Below are 10645 nucleotides of genomic sequence, written 5' to 3'. Positions count from 1 at the left end.
CTTCAAGTAATTAGCGTACTGTAATGAAAATTTAGAGACGAGATCATTATTTTTTGGACTCTTTTTTGTATTAGTTTTGAATGTACCTTAAAAGTTATTACTTCTTCACGCTTTTAATTTCGTTGCTAAAATTTTGTATGCTAAATCAAAACTTTCATCCTAAAAAAAAAAACCTTCATTTTTTTTTTTTTTTTTTTGCTGCGTATTATACGCCGCCGCGGATAAAACGAAGACTTTTTTTCCTTCAGGTCGATTTTAGGACTTCAATTTTGAAAAAAATTCCAGGGAAGAGCTTCAGAACCCCTTCCGTAAAAATCTTCAAAGTTTGTCCTCAATTCCGTTTTTGGAACTGCAAGGGAAAAAAAAACATCGGGGAGATTCCCGAAGCTCCACTCTAACATCAATAAATATAGCCTATGCCACGTTTTGAAGCTTCAATTTCTAAAAATTTCCGCGGAATCCCCTGTACCATTCTTTCCCCCTAACATCACCAAAGACCGTCTAAAATTGCGTTTTTAAAACTAAAAGTTTCAAAATTGAGGGATTTAATGAGCAAATCAAATCAATCAAATTGATAAGATTTTTTTTCCTATTGTGACCCCCCCCCCCTATGAAAAATTTTTCTACTAGCGCCACTGTTGTGTGTTGTGCAGCATGTACGATTGTATGTGTGTGCATATATCGTTATAAGATTTTTTTTTTAATTCAAAAAATGCCTTCTTATTGTTACACAGAAATTATTACTGCTGATGTAGTCGATAAAAATCTGACAAGTTATCAATAATTCGAAGAAAATAAAAATATTTTAATATATTTTTTTTCTTTGTCTGCACAAAAATTCTGAATCTTTCCTATGGGCGTCGACAGATTCATATGCGGAAAAGTACACCCGCATGTAAATCGCTAAAAAATTTTTACTGTTTTTTAAAATTTATTTTTAGTTTTTTTTTTTAATTTAGTTTTTTTATTTTCATTTTATTTATGTTAATGCAAATACTGAGATGTATTTTCATGTTTGTTAAAATTAATTAATTTATAATTTTTAATTATTTTTCTGATCACACAATTTTTGCACTTTCGTAATTTGGCCTTGCGTAAAATAAAACTAATTTTACTCACTGAAAATAATTAGTTATTAAAAGATCTTTAAAAATAATGCTTTTAAAAATTTATTTATTTATTTTGAAAAGCTAGGGGGTGAAAGTGCGTTCCTTGCAGCCCCTTACCGTTTCTGCAAGGGATACGTACTGCAGCGCCGGAAAGCGTATTGGAGATAAACGTGAGATTTATAATTTTCATGATGTGTTTTGTAGCTTTTCTCTATGTGATTAATTTCAGTTTATTTTTGAACTAGTGGCACCCGCACGGCTTCGCCCGTAATAAAAAAATTAAAGGTCTTTTGGTTCGCTTGTATATTTACAAATAATGTATGGTGAATTTTCTCGCCAATTGGCTTGTACCGACGTCACAGTTCCACGTTATGATAATTTCGTATCTCGCCAATTGGCTTGTGCCCATGTTAGGGTTCCACGTTATGATAATTTCGTAATTTATGATAGTTTTTTTTTCTTAAAATTGGAATAAAAAAAGAACCACATCGAATTTTCGAAAAATCGCTTCGAGGTGCACACCCCCATGATACATAAAAACTTTGTGCCAAATTTCATGAAAATCGGCCGAACGGTTTATGCAACATTCACACTATGTCCGCACATCCGTCACCGACGTATGCTTTTCTCCCTAAAACCAGTTTTCGACCGGCGTTGCCATGACAGCAAGCCGTATTGTACGGGACCTGTCGACGGGACGAGAAGCCAGATTTCTGACGGTCCGTAGAGTTGGGCGTCGCATTGCATTGGTCTCTACGAGATGAGCCCGCTCTCTCTATTGGATGAGAGACTGACATGTGACTTTTTCGCGTACCGCAAAGTATGAATGCTTCTCCCTTTTCGGAAAACGTTACTCTGTCCGCTTTACGTGGCGAACGTGATGTGCGGCCGCTGTTTGAATGTTGCATTAGGCGCTATGCGCGTCACAGACATCCTACAGACATCCAGACATCCTCCGGACAGAGAGACTTTCAGCTTTATTATTAGTAAAGATAAAGAAGTCAGGGGGTGAAAGTGCACCACCCTGCCGGCAGTCATGGACATAAAAGTGATATTAATATCTTTCGTGATTTACTTAGTATAAGTATTTTGTAGCTTGTCCTGTGTTTAAAATGAATTTTATTTTATTTATTTAATTCAAATAATTATTTTAAGAAAGTTTAAATATCAAACTTTTTTTTTAATTTCTTTTTTGTTTTTTAAAAAACCGGTGGGGGGGGAGGCGAGGGCACCTCTGGCCCCCTCACTTTTTCAAGGCACGAGCCGCCACTGACAGAGACCCATCAATTTAAAAACTTCCAGGCACAGGCGGATTTACGGGGTGCCAGGGGTTGCGCCACACCCCCAACATTTTTGGTTGGGTTTTGAAGAAAATTAAAATTTAGTATACAGTCGAACTCGCTTGTAACGACTAACGAGCACGAAGGAACCGTAATATTTGCTTGGTATAACCGAAGGCTCGTAAAAAAGGAGTGCGTGAAAAAATGATAAATTCAAACACACTTGATTTGTATGATATTTATTTCTGTACAGTTTTAGTTAACATGCTTTGAGCTGTCTTATCATCTCTTTCTTGCTTTACTGTTATTCGAGATATGCTTATCCCAAATAACACAAAGACATCTTCCGGACATGCGGAAGACGTCACTCATAGGATTCTGGGATTTCCAGTGGACATCCCAAAATTGTCAAAAAAACGTCTTTAAAACGTCTGCTGTTTCTCCAAAAGTCACTCCTGGATACTTCTGCAGGACGTCTTAAAAGGATTTTCTAACTCGAGGGAAATAACTCGAGGAGGCTGATAGAATAAAGAGGAGGCCGGTGGTTCTCTTTCCTCTATCTTTTCCAAACCTAAACCTTAAGTCACCTCTTTAAAACCCCAATTTTGAAAAAATTCCGGAAAAAAGACCTGACATCACTTTTGTGACGTTAGGAGATCCCCTTAGAAGGCGAAGAAGGCGTACAGTTTTTTTTTTATGAAAAAACTTCCAGCGACAGACCGTGAATTTTTTCCATTTTCCAAACGAAACGCCACCAAGGACAGCCCTTTGAAGACTTAGTTGTAAAAATATTTTCATAGAGAGCCTCCAAAAATTCCCATTTTCTAAACTTAACCAATTATTGACTAAAATTACGTCTTTCAGACTTCACTGACGAAACTTTTCCAGAAAGAATCTCCGAACCCGAACCCTCTTCATTTTCTAAACGTCACCAGGCATAGTATCTGGACTATACTAAGGGAAAATACTCGGGAAGGAGCCTCATCCCCATCTCACCTAACTTTACCACCAAAACGTTCCGAAAATTGCGTTTTTGACATCATAGTTTCAAATTTCTACGGGAGGGTTCTGACCCCCTTCACGCATCCGCTTCTTTTTACTACATTTCTCTTGCAATAGCTGGGGTATAATGTTTATATCCTAGCTTTCATCTTCGTTTTCTAGATAGGAAGCCATACCATGTTTGCACACCTTTTTCTGCTATGCGAATGTATTTTTTATCTAGCAATGTGATAATCTACCCAACTTTATAAGAGGTTTTTGCCTGAGCATGGTTTTGCTACTCCAGACTCATGAGCATAAAGGTAGGGTGCAGCTGCAATCTCTGGATGCTGTAACTGACATTTTCGGTGTTTGCTAGCAGTGCCTCTTAGTTCTGGCCATGGGGCTGTAATTTGTAGCTTTATATCCAACTGAGGTGCATATAGTGTTTTTAGACCTTTAATATGTTCGCGAAATTATTCATTCTTCAGTATACTATTTTAGTTTATTTCATGAAAAAAAAACCGTATTTAAGCTCCTAATTTTTTCGGGAAAGGGACCCCTTGTAGAGAAAATTTTATATTGTTTATACAAGGGTGTATGTCCCTCTAACCCTCCCCCCCCCCCCCACCGAGATTGAGAGTATCCTCAGAAATGACGAAAACGACCCTTTAAAACGGTGACTCCCACTTGGACCGAGGTTATTCCCCCCCCCTTTCTCGAGTTCTAGATCGGCCACTGCAAGTGATGGAATGCCATGCACTGATGCCATTAACGCGGAGCGCAATAATTAATTCGCTTCTTTATGCACCTGTACTGACAACCATATGGTTGATAGCAAGTGTAAAGCACAATATTTTGTTCGTTTCTTAATTATCATATCGTAGAAACGCGGTAGACAGTAGGCTTAAGCATTCAGCGCGTAAGTGGAGTAGCGCACTAAAGTACATCACTTGCGACGTTATAAACACCACGCCTTTTTTTTCCAAAATCGGATATTTAAAAAAAAAGAAATAATAAAAAATTAAATGTTGGGAAAATGCTTTTTTGCTTGTTCTATCAATTTCAGTGACTAAAAATAGTACTTTTGACGGACAGAAACAACCCCATTGAAAAATTAAATAAAACTGACAATACTTTTTTTTTTTTAAATATGTTAAAACGAAATGCATTCTTTGATTATTATTTAGGAGCATCCAAGATTCAGTATTATAGCTATTTACCTAAGGGATACCGACAAGTTGTACTTATGGTGGTTTATTTATTTTTTGCTTAATTCCGGTGGTTATTTAGCAAATGTTAACGACCTTCGTTCACTTACTTGTAATTAATTTTCCTGTATTTTCCAAGAACTAAGTCGCCATTTAAAGAATATCCTGAACTGTGCCGGACTCCTAAGAATATCTTTTTTTTTAAAAAGTTAAAAAGCATAGACTAACAATAAGAATAGACCGAGATATGGCAACCCTTTTGCTGCTCATAAACCAAACGATGTGACTGGTGGATATCCTAGCAACAGCGGGCGTTGATCGTAGCAGACGATCAACGGCGGCGAGAAATAAAATAAATAGAATTGATGGAATACGGAAGAATGATCTTTTATGGAGTCCGATTTGTAAATTTGTTATTCTAAGTTGCAAATATTTTGTTAATATAGTGAGTTTTTCGTTTATTTAGTACTGTGCATTTTCTTTAGTCAATTTCAATAACTCTCTAAGCAATTAAAGATGCAAGCGCCTAAAAAGAATCGGCAAACGGTAAGATTTTTACCTACAATTTCAATTTAAGATACCGATTAATACATTTTGGCGTTAACGCAAAACGTTTACGCCATTGCGTTCACGCCAACGCTTATCAGCAAAACTTAGATAAGCTCGCCGCAGCGCTGCCCACCGGCAACGGATTTGACCCTTAAGTTCGCGCACTGGGACAAACTCTAAGTGTACTTGCAGCACTATAACACCATCATTATTCACACTACTCGTTTTCAGTTAACCTGCTTACCACCGTAATAATTATTTGTTTTAACTCATTACCGAATGTATTTTACAAGGTAAACTATCTTCAAACAAGGAAAATAAAAGACAAATTTATGAGTTTAGAAAACATAATATAACTAATACTTTTCTTGATTTATTGGGGTGGGGTGGGGGGGGGGCTCAGGCCCCCTCAGGCCCCATGGAGTCGGCGCCACTGGTTGACATTGGAAAATGCAAAAAGGAATGAAAATTACTAAACGAAAAATTACAATCATAGCAAATACAGATACCCTGGCTGCGAAATGCCCTTTTTCTTTTTTCTTCTCCCCCCCCCTTTTCTTTTCCTCTTTTTTTTTTCGATGACATAAAAACACTTGAACCTGTGAAATATTATGGTGCAAACCGCAAATTCATACGACAATTTGTTGGTTTTCTATTTATTTATCTATATTATTTCTATATATTTTTTAAATGTGTCAAGGACTTTTCGGACACCCTGTGTAATGATCTCAATTTCGGAACTTCTAATCCCGCCTGATTTCCGAATGCCAAATTTCGGGTCTACAGGCTTAATTTAAAAAATCCCTACACATGTTTTAAAAATCCCTATTAGAATAAATTTTTTGTAAATTTGTTCATGCAAAAGCTCCGTAGTTTAACACATAAGACCCTCTAATATTCACCTCTCAATGTTAACAGCTATGAGATTAGATAATCGATTATTTCAAAAAGGGCATAAGTCCTACGGAAATCTATTGGACTTAACCCTTTCTGAAATAATCGATTCAACTATAGGTTGAGCAAACCTAACCTGGCAGCGTCGTAATGCTGTGATTAGGATCTGCGTAGCCTACACAATGGTGCCAGGTTAGGCTTGCCCAAACCATAGTTGTATCGAAAATGTTGAATCCTACAACTTAATACACTGACAAGTCTGGAGTGCAAATCCCCCCCTCCCCCGCGAGTTATGGCGCACTACGAAGGATTTTCCCCTCAAAAGAGATAAAAAACGAGCTGGTGTGTGCATCACATGACTTCCTTTGACTCCAATTTAATGTCATATCCACATTATTGGCGATTTTAATGTGATTCAATTGTTTACTCTCTAAATATCACCAACAGTGGACAAATTAAAACCAAATTTAAAAAAAAAAAAAAATCGCCAAATTTGTCGTTAAGTTGGCGACTAAAAGGCTGGCGATATATCGCCAAGTGTCCGACAAATTATTACACCACTTGAGTTGACATCGAAATTAACAATGATTTCCCCCCTCTCAAAAGGGGCAAAAGACTCCCTTAGGAGCATCCGAATGCAACCAAAAGGGAAGGGGACACAACTAGACCCCACTAGGAGTCTACGTAGCAAATTTCAACTTTCTAGGACATACCGTTTTTGAGTTATGCGAGATACATACACACATACGCACATACATACGGACGTCACGAGAAAACTCGTTGTAACTAACTCGGGAATCGTCAAAATGGATATTCCGTGTGTCTGTACGTTCCTAGGCATATATTCACGTGTGATCGGGTCGAAAAAAAACTCAACATTCATTCGGGGGTGAGAAAAATGGAAATTAAGGCCGATTTTTGCGTGAAAATGTTTTCGCGAATACAATACTTCCTTTTTTAACCGACGAAAAAACGGAGGAGGTTCTCAATTCGACACGTATATTTTTTTTTTTTTTAATGTATGACCACGCATAACTTTTTACAGAACATTCTGATTTTGATAATTCTTTTTTTATTGGAAAGGGTATACCCCGAAGGTGGTCCCATAAAAATTTTGAAAAAAAATTCCTATCCTAAGGGTGGGAAAAGGGGGTTGATTTGTTGTTCACTCACAGATTTTTAATGTATGACCACACATAGCTTTTTACAAAATAGTCCGATTTTGATAATTCTTTTTTTATTGGAAAGGTTATACCCTGAAGTTGGTCTCATATAAATTTGGAGAAAAAATTCCTACCCTAAAGGTGGGAAAAGGGGGAGATTTGTTGCTCACTCACAGATTTGGAATGTATGACCACACATAACTTTTTACAAAATAGTCCGATTTTGATAATTCTTTTTTTATTGGAAAGGTTATACCCTGAAGTTGGTCTCATATAAATTTGGAGAAAAAATTCCTACCCTAAGGGTGGGAAAAGGGGGAGATTTGTTGCTCACTCACAGATTTGGAATGTATGACCGCACATAACTTTTTACAAAATAGTCCGATTTTGATAATTCTTTTTTTATTGGAAAGGGTATACCCTGAAGTTGGTCTCATATAAATTTGGAGAAAAAATTCCTACCCTAAGGGTGGGAAAAGGGGGAGATTTGTTGCTCACTCACAGATTTCGAATGTATGACCACACATAACTTTTTACAAAATAGTCCGATTTTGATAATTCTTTTTTTATTGGAAAGGTTATACCCTGAAGTTGGTCTCATATAAATTTGGAGAAAAAATTCCTACCCTAAGGGTGGGAAAAGGGGGAGATTTGTTGTTCACTCACAGATTTTTTTATATATGACCACACATAACTTTTTACAGAATAGTCTGATTTAGAATATTCTTTTTTTTATTGGAAAGGGTATAGCATGAAGTCGTTCCTATATAAATTTGAGGGAAAAAATCCTACCCTAAGGGTGGGGAAAGGGGAGCGATTAGTAGTTCACTCTAAGATTTTTTGATGCTGAATTGGGTATAACAAAAAAAAAAAAAAAAAAAAACTCACGATGAATGAGATGCAGACTTGTATGTCTCTCGTGTGTACTGTCTTGAGCAGGTAAACGACAGTATCTGCAGAAATGAGTTTTCGAGATATTTGAAGAATTGTGCGCTGGATTCAGTACTATCAACTGGGAAATGTTGGAATTATATTTTTTTAGCGGAAACCAAATAAGTTAGTTTGTACAACAAAGCTAACGTACAAACAATGATGACAAAATGCAAAAAAAAAAAAAAAAGATAAAATTTCAGTTATAGCCCTTTACCTGCACACGGCAGTGTAGACCTCTCAATCTCTGGTACTTGTGATTAGGGTTAGTTTTCAGTGCCAGTCGTCAAACATTTTTTATATTCAGGATTTGTATGAAAAAATATGGCGAAGTTTAGTGATGGTGACATACTATTTTTTCGTGACATACTTTTCTGCGTTACACTGGTTTCTTCGCTCGCGAGCTGCTTGTCGCATGGCGTTCAGACGATTAGTTCTCTCCTCGGAAGATTCGTGAAGTACCACCATTGCTGAACGGTTACGAGCAGCATCCAAACGCAGCATACGTTCGTCCTCAATTTCATTTGAAACTCGCTCTCTTATCAGATCTAAACGATGAGCGCGTTGCTCTTCACTCTCATTTGAAAGTCGCTCTCTTATCATATCTAAACGACGAGCGCGCTGCTTATCACCTTCGTGCAATAACCTATCGTTATTGTAGCTTCTCATTCTCGACAGTCTTTCCTCGCACTGACCTAAACTCTCCTGTGAACGTGTTAATGTAATTCTCTTTCTGTTTGCTTCCAACCTTTTTTCTTTCTCATTAATAGATTCTTCTAAACATCTTTTCCTCATCCGAGCAGCATTTTTTGTAGGTCTACCCATGTTAGTATATAAAGAATGCTTTTTTAAAATTATTTATGTAACACAACAGATAATTGTTAAAATACGATTATATATATATATATATATATATATATATATATATATATATTAATAGCTCAAGTAAGGTAGGTAGCTATTTTAAAAGTAATCAAAAATATAAGCATACAGATTATAGCCACATTAGTAGCTTATGGCCACAAAAAATTATAAAATAAAAACTTTTTAACAAAAAAATTGAACCGCCGAAAAAACTGAAAAGCAAAAAATAATAAACCATTTTAATTAAATCTTAATAACTAAGTTCTTAAACTGATGTAAGTATACCTAAGTATATATTTTTGTAATAATTTAGAGTTTTTAATTAACCTTAATAACTCAGTTCTTAAATTAATGTAAGTATACCTAAGTAGTTTTGAGTCGGTGCCAAACAATAAATAAACAAAGATCCCTAAATTACCTAAATTTAAAGAAATAACCAAATAAAATTAGCAATGTAATGTGAAATGTCCGGCAATAAACATAAATGTTTCAAAAAATGCTCCCTCCACACGCCATCATTAAATCATGAATACTAGTAGATCGTATACAACGAAAAGTACCTCTCGTTGGAGCTTTGAAACCTTTGGGACCTCGCACGAGAGAGGCAAACAACCAGTGAGAAAAATCTTCAGGATCATGTATGCACTTAACGGCTACAGTTGTTATGCCATACTTACGCTGAATAATACTATGACCCACAAAACCATTTATTTGAGCTTTTAACAGGATGAGAAATCCTTCTTCAGTATGATGAACAATGATATAAACATTTTGACTGTTGTATATGAGGCAAAAGCTCAGTAGCAGCCAAATACTCGACACGTGCTTCTTCGAGACCACTCGACGACGTTCGGGTTTAACTTCGTGAACGCTCGGCATTTTCCGGCGAAGGGGCGTGTCGCCATACGCTACCGCTGCGCCTCACGCTTTACAAAAATAATTAATTTGCTTGTTTGGCACCGACTCAAAACTACTTAGGTATACTTACATTAATTTAAGAACTGAGTTATTAAGGTTAATTAAAAACTCTAAATTATTACAAAAATATATACTTAGGTATACTTACATCAGTTTAAGAACTTAGTTATTAAGGTTTAATTAAAATGGTTTATTATTTTTTGCTTTTCAGTTTTTTCGGCGGTTCAATTTTTTTGTTAAAAAGTTTTTTGTAAAAGGAAGTAAAAAGTATGTTTCTATTTGTTGCAAAGTATTTCTATTTCATGGGCGAGAAAATGAAGTTGAAATGCTAAGACGCATCAAACTCATTATTTTGTTAATTTATTTATACAGAAGCTAAACAGCTTCACACATACATGAGGACTGTGTGTAAAGCGCCTTGTCCTTGGACCACATACAGGGAAAATTTGTATTACAAAAGAAGGAAATAACACCCTGGGCGCCAATTGAGATTGAAGAACGAGTAACGATATTTTAATTCAAAAAGAAAACACATTTATGGGGAATAAAAAAGTTCTTTCTTAAGTGCAGGCATGAAATGCTCCCCCCCCCCTTTCCCCCTCGGAAGTAAACACACTACACATTAGTTTTGTGTACATGACAAAGTTCATATTGTAACAAAACTATATTAAGCAAAATGCAAACATTGAGACACATTTTTACAGTTGGGATAATATACTTCGATTAAACCTTTTGGTCCAAAATTT

Source organism: Uloborus diversus, chromosome 2 (genome assembly GCF_026930045.1).
Source record: "Uloborus diversus isolate 005 chromosome 2, Udiv.v.3.1, whole genome shotgun sequence".
Lineage (NCBI taxonomy): Eukaryota > Metazoa > Arthropoda > Arachnida > Araneae > Uloboridae > Uloborus > Uloborus diversus.
This window is presented reverse-complemented; position numbering follows the sequence as displayed.